Genomic DNA, 17,390 nt, shown 5'->3' on the forward strand with positions numbered 1-17,390 from the left:
GAAACTACAACCGGTCCACCAGGAAACGATCATTAAGGAAAGTGCGCATGGTGACTGTTGTATTCAATCCCGATGCAATCTCTGTGTTTCATCAACACTCTGATAGTCCACAGATTACAGAATGCCCCCAGATGTGCATCGGAAACTACTACTGGTCTTCCAGGGAACGACAAGCCGTAAATTGTTTGAGACATTACTCCCATGGAGGAAAGTGCGCATGGTGACTGCTGTATTCAATCCCGATGCAATTTCTGTTTTTCATCAACACTCTCATAGTCCACAGATTACAGAATGACACCAGATGTGCATCGGAAACCACTACTTGTCCTCCTGGGAACGGTCAAAACGTAGACTGTTTGAGACATTACTCCCATGGAGGAGTGTGCGCATGGTGACTGTTGTATTCAATCCCGATGCAATTTCTGTGTTTCATCAACACTTTGAAGGTCCACAGATTACATAATGCCACCAGATGTGCATCGGAAACTACAACCGGTCCACCAGGAAACGATCATTAAGGAAAGTGCGCATGGTGACTGTTGTATTCAATCCCGATGCAATCTCTGTGTTTCATCAACACTTTCAAGGTCCACAGATCACAGAATGCTTCCAGATGTGCATCGGAATCTACTACTGGTCTTGCCTGGAACGATCAAAACATAGACTGTTTGAGACATTACTCCCATGTAGGAAAGTGCGCACTTCAGTGTTTCATCAACACTTTGAAGGTCCACAGATTACAGAATGCCTCCAGATGTGCATCGGAAACTACTACTGGTCTTGCAGGGGACGATCGAAGCGTAGACTGTTTGAGACATTAATCCCATGGTGGAAAATGCGCATGGTGACTGTTGTATTCAATCCCGATGCAATTCCTGTGTTTCATCAACACCTTGAAGGTCCACAGATTACAGAATGACTCCAGATGTGCATCGGAAACTACTACCGGTCCTCCAGGAAACGATCAAAGCGTGCACTATATGAGACATTACTCCCATTGAGGAAAGTGCGCATGGCGACTGTTGTATTCAATCCCGCGGCAATTTCTGTGTTTCATCAACACTTTGAAGGTCCACAGATTACAGGATGCCTCCAGATGTGCATCGGAAACTACTACCGGTCCTCCAGGAAATGATCAAAGCGTAATATGTTTGAGACATTACTACCATGGAGGAAAGTGAGCATGGTGACTGTTGTATTCAATCCCGATGCAATTTCTGTGTTTCATCAACACTCTGATAGTCCACAGATTACAGCATGACACCAGATGTGCATTGGAAATTACTACTTGTCCTTCAGGGAACGATCAAATCGTAGACTGTTTGAGACATTACTCCCATGGAGGAAAGTGCGCATGGTGACTGTTGTATTCAATCCCGATGCAATTCCTGTGTTTCATCAACACTTTGAAGGTCCACAGATTACAGAATGCCTCCAGATGTGCATCGGAAACTACTACCGGTCCTCCAGGAATCGATCAAAGCGTGCACTATATGAGACATTACTCCCATGGAGTAAAGTGCGCATGGCGACTGTTGTATTCAATCCCGCGGCAATTTCTGTGTTTCATCAACACTTTGAAGGTCCACAGATTACAAAATGCCAGATGTGCATCGGAAACTTCTACCGGTCTTCCATTAAACGATCAAAGCGTAAACTGTTTGAGACATTACTCCCGTGGAGGAAAGTGCGCATGGTGACTGTTGTATTCAATCCCGATGCAATTTCTGTGTTTCATCAACACTTTGAAGGTCCACAGATTACAGAATGCCGCCAGATGTGCATCGGAAACTACTACCGGTCCTCCAGGAATCGATCAAAGCGTGCACTATATGAGACATTATTCCCATGGAGGAAAGTGCGCATGGCGACTGTTGTATTCAATCCCGCGGCAATTTCTGTGTTTCATCAACACTTTGAAGGTCCACAGATTACGAAATGCCAGATGTGCATCGGAAACTTCTACCGGTCTTCCATTGAACGATCAAAGCGTAAACTGTTTGAGACATTACTCCCGTGGAGGAAAGTGCGCAATGGTGACTGTTGTATTCAATCCCGATGCAATTTCTGTGTTTCATCAACACTTTGAAGGTCCACAGATTACAGAATGCCTCCAGATGTGCATCGGAAACTACTACTGGTCTTGCAGGGAACGATCAAAGCGTAGCCTGTTTGAGACATTACTCCCATGGAAGATAGTGCGCACTTCAGTGTTTTATCAACACTTTGAAGGTCCACAGATTACAGAATGCCTCCAGATGTGCATCGGAAACTACTACTGGTCTTCCAGGGAAGGATCAAACGTAGACTGTTTGAGACATTACATCCCATGGAGGAGAGTGCGCATGGTGACTGTTGTATTCAATCCCGATGCAATTTCTGTGTTTCTATACACTTTGAAGGTACAAAGATTACAAAATGATACCAGATGTGCATCGGAAACTACTACTGGTCTTGCAGGGAACGAACAAAGCGTAGACTGTTTGAGACATTACTCCCATGGAGGAAAGTGCCAATGGTGACTCTTGTATTCAATCCCGAAGCAATTTCTGTGTGTCAATAACACTCTGATAGTCCACACATTACAGAATGGCACCCGATGTGCATCGGATCCTACTACTGGTCTTCCAGGGAATGATCAAAGCGTTGACTGTTTGAGACATTACTCCCATGAAGGAAAGTGCGCATGGTGACTGTTGTATTCAATCCCGATGCAATTTCTGTTTTTCATCAACACTCTGATTATCCACACATTACAGAATGACACCAGATGTGCATCGGAACCTACTACTGGTCTTCCAGGGAATGATCAAAGAGTAGACTGTTTGAGACATTACTCCCATGGAGGAAAATGGGAATGATGACTGTTGTATTCAATCCCGTGGCAACTTCTGTGTTTCATCAACACTTTGATAGTCCACACATTTCAGAAGGCCCCCAGATGAGCATCGGAAACTACTACTGGTCTTCCAGGGAAGGATCAAACGTAGACTCTTTGAGACATTACTCTCACGGAGGAAAATGCGCATGATGACTGTTGTATTCAATCCCGAGGCAATATCTGTGTTTCATCAACACTTTGAAGGTCCAGAGATTACAGAATGCCACCCGATGTGCATCGGAAACTACTACCGGTCCTCCAGGAAACGATCAAAGCGTAGAATGTATGAGACATTACTCCTGTGGAGGAAAGTGCGCATGGTGACTGTTGTATTCAATTCCAATGCAATTTCTGTGTTTCATCAACACTTTTGAAGATCCACAGATTACAAAATGCCAGATGTGCATCGGAAACTATTACTGGTCTTGTAGGGACGATCAAAGCGTAGACTGTTTGAGACACTACTCCCATGGAGGAAAGGACGCATGGTGACTGTTGTATACAATCCCGATGCAATTTCTGTGTTTCATCAACACTCTGATAGTCCACACATTACAGAATGGCCCCAGACGTGCATCGGAAACTTCTACTATTCTTAGAGGGAACGATCAAAGCGTAAACTGTTTGAGACATTACTCTCATGGAGGAAAGTGCGCATGGTGACTGTTCTATTCAATTCCGATGCAATTTCTGTGTTTCATCAACACTTTGAAGGTCCACAGATTACAGAATGTCTCCAGATGTGCATCGGAAGCTACTACTGGTCTTCCAGGAAACGATCAGAGCGTAAACTGTTTGAGACATTACTCCCATGGAGGAAAATGCGCATGATGACTGTTGTATTCAATCCCGAAGCCACTTCTGTGTTTCATCAACACTTTGATAGTCCACACATTTCAGAAGGCCCCCAGATGAGCATCGGAAACTACTACTAGTCTTCCAGGGAACGATCAAAGCGTCGACTGTTTGAGACATTACTACCATGGAGGAAAGTGAGCATGGTGACTGTTGTATTTAATCCCGATGCAATTTCTGTGTTTCATCAACACTCTGATAGTCCTCAGATTACAGAATGCCCCCAGATGTGCATCGGAAACTACTACTGGTCTTCCAGGGAACGACAAACCGTAAATTGTTTGAGACATTACTCCCATGGAGGAAAGTGCGCATGGTGACTGCTGTATTCAATCCCGTTGCAATTTCTGTTTTTCATCAACACTCTCATAGTCCACAGATTACAGAATGACACCTGATGTGCATCGGAAACCACTACTTGTCCTCCTGGGGACGATCAAAACGTAGACTGTTTGAGACATTACTCCCATGGAGGAGAGTGCGCATGGTGACTGTTGTATTCAATCCCGATGCAATTTCTGTGTTTCATCAACACTTTGAAGGTCCACAGATTACATAATGCCACCAGATGTGCATCGGAAACTACAACCGGTCCTCCAGGAAACGATCATGGAGGAAAGTGCGCATGGTGACTGTTGTTTTCAATCCCGATGCAATCTCTGTGTTTCATCAACACTTTGAAGGTCCACAGATTACAGAATGCTTCCAGATGTGCATCAGAACGATCAAAACGTAGACTGTTTGAGACATTACTCCCATGTAGGAAAGCGCGCACTTCAGTGTTTCATCAATACTTTGAAGGTCCACAGATTACAGAATGCCTCCAGATGTGCATCGGAATCTACTACTGGTCTTGCATTGAACGATCAAAGCGTAGACTGTTTGAGACATTACTCCCATGGTGGGAAAAGCGCATGGTGAATGTTGTATTCAATCCCGAGGCAATTTGTGTGTTTCATCAACACATTAAAGGTCCACAGATTACAGAATGCCTCCAGATATGCATCGGAAACTACTACTGGTTTTGCAGGGAACGATGAAATCGTAGACTGTTTGAGACATTACTCCCATGAAGGAAAGTGCGTATGGTGACAGTTGTATTCAAACCCGGTGCAATTTCTGTTTTTCATCAACACTCTGATAGTCCACACATTACAGAATGACACCAGATGTGCATCGGAACCTACTACTGGTCTTCCACGGAATGATCAAAGCGTAAACTGTTTGAGACATTACTCCCATGGAAAAAAATGCGCATGATGACTGTTGTATTCAATCCCGATGCAATTTCTGTGTTTCATCAACACTCTGATAGTCCCCAGATTACAGCATGACACCAGATGCGCATCGGAAACTACTACTTGTCCTTCAGGGAACGATCAAAACGTAGACTGTTCGAGACATTACTCCCATGGAGGAAAGGACGCATGGTGACCGTTGTATTCAATCCCGATAAAATATCTGTGTTTCATCAACACTCTGATAGTCCACTCATTACAGATTGCCCCCAAGATGTGCATCGGAAACTACTACTGGTCTTCCAGGGAACGATCAAAGCGTAAACTGTTTGAGACATTACTCCCATGGAGGGAAGTGGGCATGGTGAGTGTTGTGTTCTATCCTGATGCAATATCTGTGTTTCATCAACACTCTGATAGTCCACACATTACAGAATGCCCCCAGATGTGCATCTGAAACTTCTACCGGTCTTGCAGGGAACGATCAAAGCGTAAACTGTTTGAGACATTACTCCCATGGAGGAAAGTGCGCATGGTGACTGTTGTATTCAATCCCGATGCAATTTCTGTGTTTCATCAATATTTTGAAGGTCCACAGATTACAGAATGCCTCCAGATGTGCATCGGAAACTACTACTGGTCTTGCAGGGAACGATCAAAGCGTAGCCTGTTTGAGATATTACTCCCATGGAAGAAAGTGCGCACTTCAGTGTTTCATCAACACTTTGAAGGTCCACAGATTACAGAATGCCTCCAAATGTGCATCGGAAACTACTACTGGTCTTGCAGGGAACGATCAAATCGTAGACTGTTTGAGACATTACTCCCATGGAGGAAAATGCGCATGATGACTGTTGTATTCAATCCCGAGGCAATTTCTGTGTTTCATCAACACTTTGAGGGTCTACAGATTACAGAATGCCTCCAGATATGCATCGGAACCTACTACTGGTCTTCCAGGGAATGATCAAAGCGTAGACTGTTTGAGACATTACTCCCATGGAGGAAAATGTGCATGATGACTGTTGTATTCAATCCCGATGCAATTTCTGTGTTTCATCAACACTCTTATAGTCCACAGATTACAGCATGACACCAGATGTGCATCGGAAACTACTACTTGTCCTCCAGGGAACGATCGAAACGTAGACTGTTTGAGACATTACTCCCATGGAGGAAAGTGCGAATGGTGACTGTTCTATTCAATCCCGATGCAATTACTGTGTTGCATCAACACTTTGAAGGTCCACAGATTACAAAATGCCAGATGTGCATCCGAAACTACTACTGGTCTTGTACGGAACGACCAAAGAGTAGACTGTTTGAGACATTACTCCCACAGAGGAAAGGACGCACGGTGACTGTTGTATTCAATCCCGAATCAACTTCTGTGTTTCATCAAAACTTTGATAGTCCACAGATTACAGATTGCCCCCAGATGTGCATCGGAAACTACTACTGGTCTTCCAGGGAACGACAAACCGTAAATTGTTTGAGACATTACTCCCATGGAGGAAAGTGCGCATGGTGACTGCTGTATTCAATCCCGATGCAATTTCTGTTTTTCATCAACACTCTCATAGTCCACAGATTACAGAATGACACCAGATGTGCATCGGAAACCACTACTTGTCCTCCTGGGAAAGATCAAAACGTAGACTGTTTGAGACATTACTCCCATGGAGGAGAGTGCGCATGGTGACTGTTGTATTCAATCCCGATGCAATTTCTGTGTTTCATCAACACTTTGAAGGTCCACAGATTACATAATGCCACCAGATGTGCATCGGAAACTACAACCGGTCCACCATTAAACGATCATGGAGGAAAGTGCGCATGGTGACTGTTGTATTCAATCCCGATGCAATCTCTGTGTTTCATCAACACTTTGAAGGTCCACAGATTACAGAATGCTTCCAGATGTGCATCGGAAACTACTACTGGTCTTGCCCTGAACGATCAAATGTAGACTGTCTGAGACATTACTCCCATGTAGGAAAGTGCGCACTTCAGTGTTTCATCAACACTTTGAAGGTCCACAGATTACAGAATGCCTCCAGATGTGCATCGGAAACTACTACTGGTCTTGCAGGGAACGATCAAAGCGTAGACTGTTTGAGACATTACTCCCATGGTGGAAAATGCGCATGGTGACTGTTGTATTCAATCCCGAGGCAATGTCCGCGTTTCATCAACACTTTGAAGGTCCACAGATTACAGAATGCCTCCAGATATGCATCGGAAACTACTACTGGTTTTGCAGGGAACGATCAAATCGTAGACAGTATGAGACATTACTCCCATGAAGGAAAGTGCGTATGGTGACTGTTGTATTTAATCCCGGTGCAATTTCTGTTTCTCATCAACACTCTGATAGTCCACCCATTACAGAATGACACCAGATGTGCATCGGAACCTACTACTGGTCTTCCACGGAATGATCAAAGCGTAAACTGTTTGAGACATTACTCCCATGGAGGAAAATGCGCATGATGACTGTTGTAATCAATCCCGATGCAATTACTGTGTTTCATCAACACTCTGATTATCCACACATTACAGAATGACACCAGATGCGCATCGGAACCTACTACTGGTCTACCAGGGAATGATCAAAGGGTAGACTGTATGAGACATTACTCCCATGGAGGAAAATGGGAATGATGACTGTTGTATTCAATCCCGTGGCAACTTCTGTGTTTCATCAACACTTTGATAGTCCACACCTTTCAGAAGGCCCCCAGATGAGCATCGGAAACTACTACTGGTCTTCCAGGGAAGGATCAAACGTAGACTGTTTGAGACATTACTCTCACGGAGGAAAATGCGCATGATGACTGTTGTATTCAATACCGAGGCAATATCTGTGTTTCATCAACACTTTGAAGGTCCAGAGATTACAGAATGCCACCAGATGTGCATCGGAAACTACTACCGGTCCTCCAGGAAACGATCAAAGCGTAGAATGTATGAGACATTTCTCCTGTGGAGGAAAGTGCGCATGGTGACTGTTGTATTCAATTCCAATGCAATTTCTGTGTTTCATCAACACTTTGAAGGTCCACAGATTACAGAATGCCTCCAGATGTGCATCGGAAACTACTACTGGTCTTCCAGGAATCGATCAAAGCGTAGAGTGTTTGAGAAATTACTCCAATGGAGGAAAGTCCGCATGGTGACTGTTGTATTCAATCCCGATGCAATTTCTGTGTTTCATCAACACTCTGATAGTCCACAGATTACAGAATGCCCCCAGATGTGCATCGGAAACTACTACTGGTCTTCCAGGGAACGACAAACCGTAAATTGTTTGAGACATTACTCCCATGGAGGAAAGTGCGCATGGTGACTGCTGTATTCAATCCCGATGCAATTTCTGTTTTTCATCAACACTCTCATAGTCCACAGATTACAGAATGACACCTGATGTGCATCGGAAACCGCTACTTGTCCTCCTGGGAACGATCAAAACGTAGACTGTTTGAGACATTACTCCCATGGAGGAGAGTGCGCATGGTGACTGTTGTATTCAATCCCGATGCAATTTCTGTGTTTCATCAACACTTTGAAGGTCCACAGATTACATAATGCCACCAGATGTGCATCGGAAACTACAACCGGTCCTCCAGGAAACGATCATGGAGGAAAGTGCGCATGGTGACTGTTGTATTCAATCCCGATGCAATCTCTGTGTTTCATCAACACTTTGAAGGTCCACAGATTACAGAATGCTTCCAGATGTGCATCAGAACGATCAAAACGTAGACTGTTTGAGACATTACTCCCATGTAGGAAAGCGCGCACTTCAGTGTTTCATCAACACTTTGAAGGTCCACAGATTACAGAATGCCTCCAGATGTGCATCGGAAACTACTACTGGTCTTGCAGGGAACGATCAAAGCGTAGACTGTTTGAGACATTACTCCCATGGTGGAAAATGCGCATGGTGAATGTTGTATTCAATCCCGAGGCAATTTGTGTGTTTCATCAACACATTGAAGGTCCACAGATTACAGAATGCCTCCAGATATGCATCGGAAACTACTACTGGTTTTGCAGGGAACGATGAAATCGTAGACTGTTTGAGACATTACTCCCATGAAGGAAAGTGCATATGGTGACAGTTGTATTCAAACCCGGTGCAATTTCTGTTTTTCATCAACACTCTGATAGTCCACACATTACAGAATGACACCAGATGTGCATCGGAACCTACTACTGGTCTTCCACGGAATGATCAAAGCGTAAACTGTTTGAGACATTACTCCCATGGAGGAAAATGCGCATGATGACTGTTGTATTCAATCCCGATGCAATTTCTGTGTTTCATCAACACTCTGATAGTCCACAGATTACAGCATGACACCAGATGTGCATCGGAAACTACTACTTGTCCTTCAGGGAACGATCAAAACGTAGACTGTTTGAGACATTACTCCCATGGAGGAAAGTGCGCATGGTGACTGTTGTATTCAATCCCGATGCAATTCCTGTGTTTCATCAACACTTTGAAGGTCCCCAGATTACAGAAAGCCACCAGATGTGCATCGGAAACTACTACCGGTCCTCCAGGAAACGATCAAAGCGTGCACTGTATGAGACATTACTCCCATGGAGGAAAGTGCGCATGGCGACTGTTGTATTCAATCCCGCTGCAATTTCTGTGTTTCATCAACACTTTGAAGGTCCACAGATTACAAAATGCCAGATGTGCATCGGAAACTACTACTGGTCTTGTAGGGAACGATCAAAGCGTAGACGGTTTGAGACATTACTCCCATGGAGGAAAGGACGCATGGTGACCGTTGTATTCAATCCCGATACAATTTCTGTGTTTCATCAACACTCTTATAGTCCACTCATTACAGATTGCCCCCAAGATGTGCATCGGAAACTACTACTGGTCTTCCAGGGAACGATCAAAGCGTGAACTGTTTGAGACATTACTCCCATGGAGGGAAGTGAGCATGGTGAGTGTTGTATTCTATCCTGATGCAATATCTGTGTTTCATCAACACTCTGATAGTCCACACATTACAGAATGCCCCCAGATGTGCATCTGAAACTTCTACCAGTCTTGCAGGGAACGATCAAAGCGTAAACTGTTTAGGATATTACTCCCATGGAGGAAAGTGCGCATGGTGACTGTTGTATTCAATCCCGATGCAATTTCTGTGTTTCATCAACATTTTGAAGGTCCACACATTACAGAATGCCTCCAGATGTGTATCGGAAACTACTACTGGTCTTGCAGGGAACGATCAAAGCGTAGCCTGTTTGAGATATTACTCCCATGGAAGAAAGTGCGCACTTCAGTGTTTCATCAACACTTTGAAGGTCCACAGATTACAGAATGCCTCCAAATGTGCATCGGAAACTACTACTGGTCTTGCAGGGAACGATCAAATCGTAGACTGTTTGAGACATTACTCCCATGGAGGAAAATGCGCATGATGACTGATGTATTCAATCCCGAGGCAATTTCTGTGTTTCATCAACACTTTGAGGGTCTACAGATTACAGAATGCCTCCAGATATGCATCGGAACCTACTACTGGTCTTCCAGGGAATGATCAAAGCGTAGACTGTTTGAGACATTACTCCCATAGGGGAAAATGTGCATGATGACTGTTGTATTCAATCCCGATGCAATTTCTGTGTTTCATTTACACTCTGATAGTCCACAGATTACAGCATGACACCAGATGTGCATCGGAAACTACTACTTGTCCTCCAGGGAACGATCGAAACGTAGACTGTTTGAGACATTACTCCCATGGAGGAAAGTGCGAATGGTAACTGTTATATTCAATCCCGATGCAATTTCTGTGTAGCATCAACACTTTGAAGGTCCACAGATTACAAAATGCCAGATGAGCATCTGAAACTACTACTGGTCTTGTACGGAACGATCAAAGAGTAGACTGTTTGAGACATTACTCCCACAGAGGAAAGGACGCACAGTGACTGTTGTATTCAATCCCGAAGCAACTTCTGTGTGTCATCAAAACTTTGATAGTCCACAGATTACAGAATGCCCCCAGATGTGCATCGGAAACTACTACTGGTCTTCCAGGGAACGACAAACCGTAAATTGTTTGAGACATTACTCCCATGGAGGAAAGTGCGCATGGTGACTGCTGTATTCAATCCCGATGCAATTTCTGTTTTTCATCAACACTCTCATAGTCCACAGATTACAGAATGACACCAGATGTGCATCGGAAACCACTACTTGTCCTCCTGGGAACAATCAAAACGTAGACTGTTTGAGACATAACTCCCATGGAGGAGAGTGCGCATGGTGACTGTTGTATTCAATCCCGATGATATTTCTGTGTTTCATCAACACTTTGAAGGTCCACAGATTACATAATGCCACCAGATGTGCATCGGAAACTACAACCGGTCCACCATTAAACGATCATGGAGGAAAGTGCGCATGGTGACTGTTGTATTCAATCCCGATGCAATCTCTGTGTTTCATCAACACTTTGAAGGTCCACAGATTACAGAATGCTTCCAGATGTGCATCGGAAACTACTACTGGTCTTGCCCTGAACGATCAAAACGTAGACTGTTTGAGACATTACTCCCATGTAGGAAAGTGCGCACTTCAGTGTTTCATCAACACTTTGAAGGTCCACAGATTACAGAATGCCTCCAGATGTGCATCGGAAACTACTACTGGTCTTGCAGGGAACGATCAAAGCGTAGACTGTTTGAGACATTACTCCCATGGTGGAAAATGCGCATGGTGACTGTTGTATTCAATCCCGAGGCAATGTCCGTGTTTCATCAACACTTTGAAGGTCCACAGATTACAGAATGCCTCCAGATATGCATCGGAATCTACTACTGGTTTTGCAGTGAACGATCAAATCGTAGACTGTTTGAGACATTACTCCCATGAAGGAAAGTGCGTATGGTGACTGTTGTATTTAATCCCGGTGCAATTTCTGTTTTTCATCAACACTCTGATAGTCCACCCATTACAGAATGACACCAGATGTGCATCGGAACCTACTACTGGTCTTCCACGGAATGATCAAAGCGTAAACTGTTTGAGACATTACTCCCATGACGGAAAATGCGCATGATGACTGTTGTATTCAATCCCGATGCAATAACTGTGTTTCATCAACACTCTGATAGTCCACAGATTACAGCATGACACCAGATGTGCATTGGAAATTACTACTTGTCCTTCAGGGAATGATCAAAACGTAGACTGTTTGAGACATTACTCCCATGGAGGAAAGTGCGCATGGTGACTGTTGTATTCAATCCCGATGCAATTCCTGTGTTTCATCAACACTTTGAAGGTCCACAGGTTACAGAATGCCTCCAGATATGCATCGGAAACTACTACTGGTTTTGCAGGGAACGATCAAATCGTAGACTGTTTGAGACATTACTCCCATGGAGGAAAATGCGCATGATGACTGTTGTATTCAATCCCGATGCAATTACTGTGTTTCATCAACACTCTGATAGTCCACAGATTACAGCATGACACCAGATATGCATTGGAAATTACTACTTGTCCTTCAGGGAACGATCTAAGCGTAGACTGTTTGAGACGTTACTCCCATGGAGGAAAGTGCGCATGGTGACTGTTGTATTCAATCCCGATGCAATTCCTGTGTTTCATCAACACTTTGAAGGTCCACAGATTACAGAATGCCTCCAGATATGCATCGGAAACTACTACTGGTTTTGCAGGGTAACGATCAAATCGTAGACTGTTTGAGACATTACTCCCATGGAGGAAAATGCGAATGATGACTGTTGTATTCAATCCCGATGCAATTTCTGTGTTTCATCAACACTTTGAAGGTCCACAGATTACAGAACGCCTCCAGATGTGCATCGGAAACTACTACTGGTCTTCCAGGGAAGGATCAAACGTAGACTGTTTGAGACATCACTCCCATGGAGGAGAGTGCGCATGGTGACTGTTGTATTCAATCCCTATGCAATTTCTGTGTTTCTATACACTTTGAAGGTACAAAGATTACAAAATGATACCAGATGTGCATCGGAAACTACTACTGGTCTTGCAGGGAACGATCAAAGCGTAGACTGTTTGAGACATTACTCCCATGGAGGAAAGTGCAAATGGTGACTGTTGTATTCGATCCCGAAGCAATTTCTGTGTGTCAATAACACTCTGATAGTCCACACATTACAGAATGACACCAGATGTGCATCGGATCCTACTACTGGTCTTCCAGGGAATAATCAAAGCGTTGACTGTTTGAGACATTACTCCCATGAAGGAAAGTGCGCATGGTGACTGTTGTATTCAATCCCGATGCAATTTCTGTTTTTCATCAACACTCTGATTATCCACACATTACAGAATGACACCAGATGCGCATCGGAACCTACTACTGGTCTTCCAGGGAATGATCAAAGAGTAGACTGTTTGAGACATTATTCCCATGGAGGAAAATGGGAATGATGACTGTTGTATTCAATCCCGTGGCAACTTCTGTGTTTCATCAACACTTTGATAGTCCACACATTTCAGAAGGCCCCCAGATGAGCATCGGAAACTACTACTGGTCTTTCAGGGAAGGATCAAACGTAGACTGTTTGAGTCATTATTCCCATGGAGGAAAGAGCGTATGGTGACTGTTGTGTTCAATCCCGGTGCAATTTCTGTGTTTCATCAACACTCTGATAGTCCACAGATTACAGAATGCCCCCAGATGTGCATCGGAAACTACTACTGGTCTTCCAGGGAACGACAAACCGTAAACTGTTTGAGACATTACTCCCATGGAGGAAAGTGCGCACTTCAGTGTTTCATCAACACTTTGAAGGTCCACAGATTACAGAATGCCTCCAGATGTGCATCGGAAACTACTACTGGTCTTGCAAGGAACGATCAAAGCGTAGACTGTTTGAGACATTACTCCCATGGAATAAAGTGCGCATGGTGACTGTTGTATTCAATACCGATGCAATTTCTGTTTTTCATCAACACTCTGATTGTCCACACATTACAGAATGACACCAGATGTGCATCGGAACCTACTACTGGTCTTCCAGGGAATGATCAAAGAGTAGACAATTTGAGATATTACTCCCATGGCGGAAAATGCGCATGATGACTGTTGTATTCAATCCCGATGCAATTTCTGTGTTTCATCAACACTCTGATAGTCCACAGATTAAAGCATGACACCAGATGTGCATCGGAAAATACTACTTGTCCTCCAGGGAACGATCAAATCGAAGACTGTTTGAGACATTACTCCCATGGAGGAAAGTGCACATGGTGACTGTTGTATTCAATCCCCGTGCAATTTCTGTGTTTCATCAACACTTTTGAAGATCCACAGATTACAAAATGCCAGATGTGCATCGGAAACTACTACTGGTCTTGTAGGGAACGATCAAAGCGTAGACAATTTGAGATATTACTCCCATGGAGGAAAGTGCGCATGGTGACTGTTGTATTCAATCCCGATGCAATTTCTGTGTGTCAATAACACTCTGATAGTCCACACATTACAGAATGACACCAGATGTGCATCGGATCCTACTACTGGTCTTCCAGGGAATGATCAAAGCGTAGACTGTTTGAGACATTACTCCCACGGAGGAAAATGCGCATGATGACTGTTGTATTCAATCCCGAGGCAATATCTGTGTTTCATCAACACTTTGAAGGTCCAGAGATTACAGAATGCCACCAGATGTGCATCGGATACTACTACCGGTCCTCCAGGAAACGATCAAAGCGTAGAATGTATGAGACATTACTCCTGTGGAGGAAAGTGCGCATGGTGACTGTGGTATTCAATTCCCATGCAATTTCTGTGTTTCATCAACACTTTTGAAGATCCACAGATTACAAAATGCCAGATGTGCATCGGAAACTACTACTGGTCTTGTAGGGAGCGATCAAAGCGTAGACTGTTTGAGACATTACTCCCATGGAGGAAAGGACGCATGGTGACTGTTGTATTCAATCCCGATGCAATTTCTGTGTTTCATCAACACTCTGATAGTCCACACGTTACAGAATGCCCCCAGACGTGCATCGGAAACTTCTACTGGTCTTCCAGGGAACGATCAAAGCGTAAACTGTTTGAGACATTACTCCCATGGAGGAAAGTGCGCATGGTGACTGCTGTATTCAATCCCGATGCAATTTCTGTTTTTCATCAACACTCTCATAGTCCACAGATTACAGAATGACCCCAGATGTGCATCGGAAACCACTACTTGTCCTCCTGGGAACGATCAAAACGTAGACTGTTTGAGACATTACTCCCATGGAGGAGAGTGCGCATGGTGACTGTTGTATTCAATCCCGATGCAATTTTTGTGTTTCATCAACACTTTGAAGGTCCACAGATTACATAATGCCACCAGATGTGCATCGGAAACTACAACCGGTCCTCCAAGAAACGATCATGGAGGAAAGTGCGCATGATGACTGTTGTATTCAATCCCGAGGCAATTTCTGTGTTTCATCAACACATTGAAGGTCCACAGATTACAGAATGCCTCCAGATATGCATCGGAAACTACTAGTGGTTTTGCAGGGAACGATGAAATCGTAGACTGTTTGAGACATTACTCCCATGAAGGAAAGTGCGTATGGTGACAGTTGTATTCAAACCCGGTGCAATTTCTGTTTTTCATCAACACTCTGATAGTCCACACATTACAGAATGACACAAGATGTGCATCGGAACCTACTACTGGTCTTCCACGGAATGATCAAAGCGTAAACTGTTTGAGACATTACTCCCATGGAGGAAAATGCGCATGATGACTGTTGTATTCAATCCCGATGCAATTTCTGTGTTTCATCAACACTCTGATAGTCCACAGATTACAGCATGACACCAGATGTGCATCGGAAACTACTACTTGTCCTTCAGGGAGCGATCAAAACGTAGACTGTTTGAGACATTACTCCCACGGAGGAAAGTGCGCATGGTGACTGTTGTATTCAATCCCGATGCAATTCCTGTGTTTCATCAACACTTTGAAGGTCCCCAGATTACAGAAAGCCACCAGATGTGCATCGGAAACTACTACCGGTCCTCCAGGAAACGATCAAAGCGTGCACTGTATGAGACATTACTCCCATGGAGGAAAGTGCGCATGGCGACTGTTGTATTCAATCCCGCTGCAATTTCTGTGTTTCATCAACACTTTGAAGGTCCACAGATTACAAAATGCCAGATGTGCATCGGAAACTACTACTGGTCTTGTAGGGAACGATCAAAGCGTAGACGGTTTGAGACATTACTCCCATGGAGGAAAGGACGCATGGTGACCGTTGTATTCAATCCCGATACAATTTCTGTGTTTCATCAACACTCTTATAGTCCACTCTTTACAGATTGCCCCCAAGATGTGCATCGGAAACTACTACTGGTCTTCCAGGGAACGATCAAAGCGTGAACTGTTTGAGACATTACTCCCATGGAGGGAAGTGAGCATGGTGAGTGTTGTATTCTATCCTGATGCAATATCTGTGTTTCATCAACACTCTGATAGTCCACACATTACAGAATGCCCCCAGATGTGCATCTGAAACTTCTACCGGTCTTGCAGGGAACGATCAAAGCGTAAACTGTTTAAGATATTACTGCCATGGAGGAAAGTGCGCATGGTGACTGTTGTATTCAATCCCGATGCTATCTCTGTGTTTCATCAACATTTTGAAGGTCCACACATTACAGAATGCCTCCAGATGTGTATCGGAAACTACTACTGGTCTTGCAGGGAACGATCAAAGCGTAGCCTGCTTGAGATATTACTCCCATGGAAGAAAGTGCGCACTTCAGTGTTTCATCAACACTTTGAAGGTCCACAGATTACAGAATGCCTCCAAATGTGCATCGGAAACTACTACTGGTCTTGCAGGGAACGATCAAATCGTAGACTGTTTGAGACATTACTCCCATGGAGGAAAATGCGCATGATGACTGATGTATTCAATCCCGAGGCAATTTCTGTGTTTCATCAACACTTTGAGGGTCTACAGATTACAGAATGCCTCCAGATATGCATCGGAACCTACTACTGGTCTTCCAGGGAATGATCAAAGCGTAGACTGTTTGAGACATTACTCCCATAGGGGAAAATGTGCATGATGACTGTTGTATTCAATCCCGATGCAATTTCTGTGTTTCATTTACACTCTGATAGTCCACAGATTAAAGCATGACACCAGATGTGCATCGGAAACTACTACTTGTCCTCCAGGGAACGATCGAAACGTAGACTGTTTGAGACATTACTCCCATGGAGGAAAGTGCGAATGGTAACTGTTATATTCAATCCCGATGCAATTTCTGTGTTGCATCAACACTTTGAAGGTCCACAGATTACAAAATGCCAGATGAGCATCTGAAACTACTACTGGTCTTGTACGGAAC

The sequence above is a fragment of the Schistocerca gregaria genome, unplaced genomic scaffold (assembly GCF_023897955.1).
Source record: "Schistocerca gregaria isolate iqSchGreg1 unplaced genomic scaffold, iqSchGreg1.2 ptg000285l, whole genome shotgun sequence".
NCBI lineage: Eukaryota > Metazoa > Arthropoda > Insecta > Orthoptera > Acrididae > Schistocerca > Schistocerca gregaria.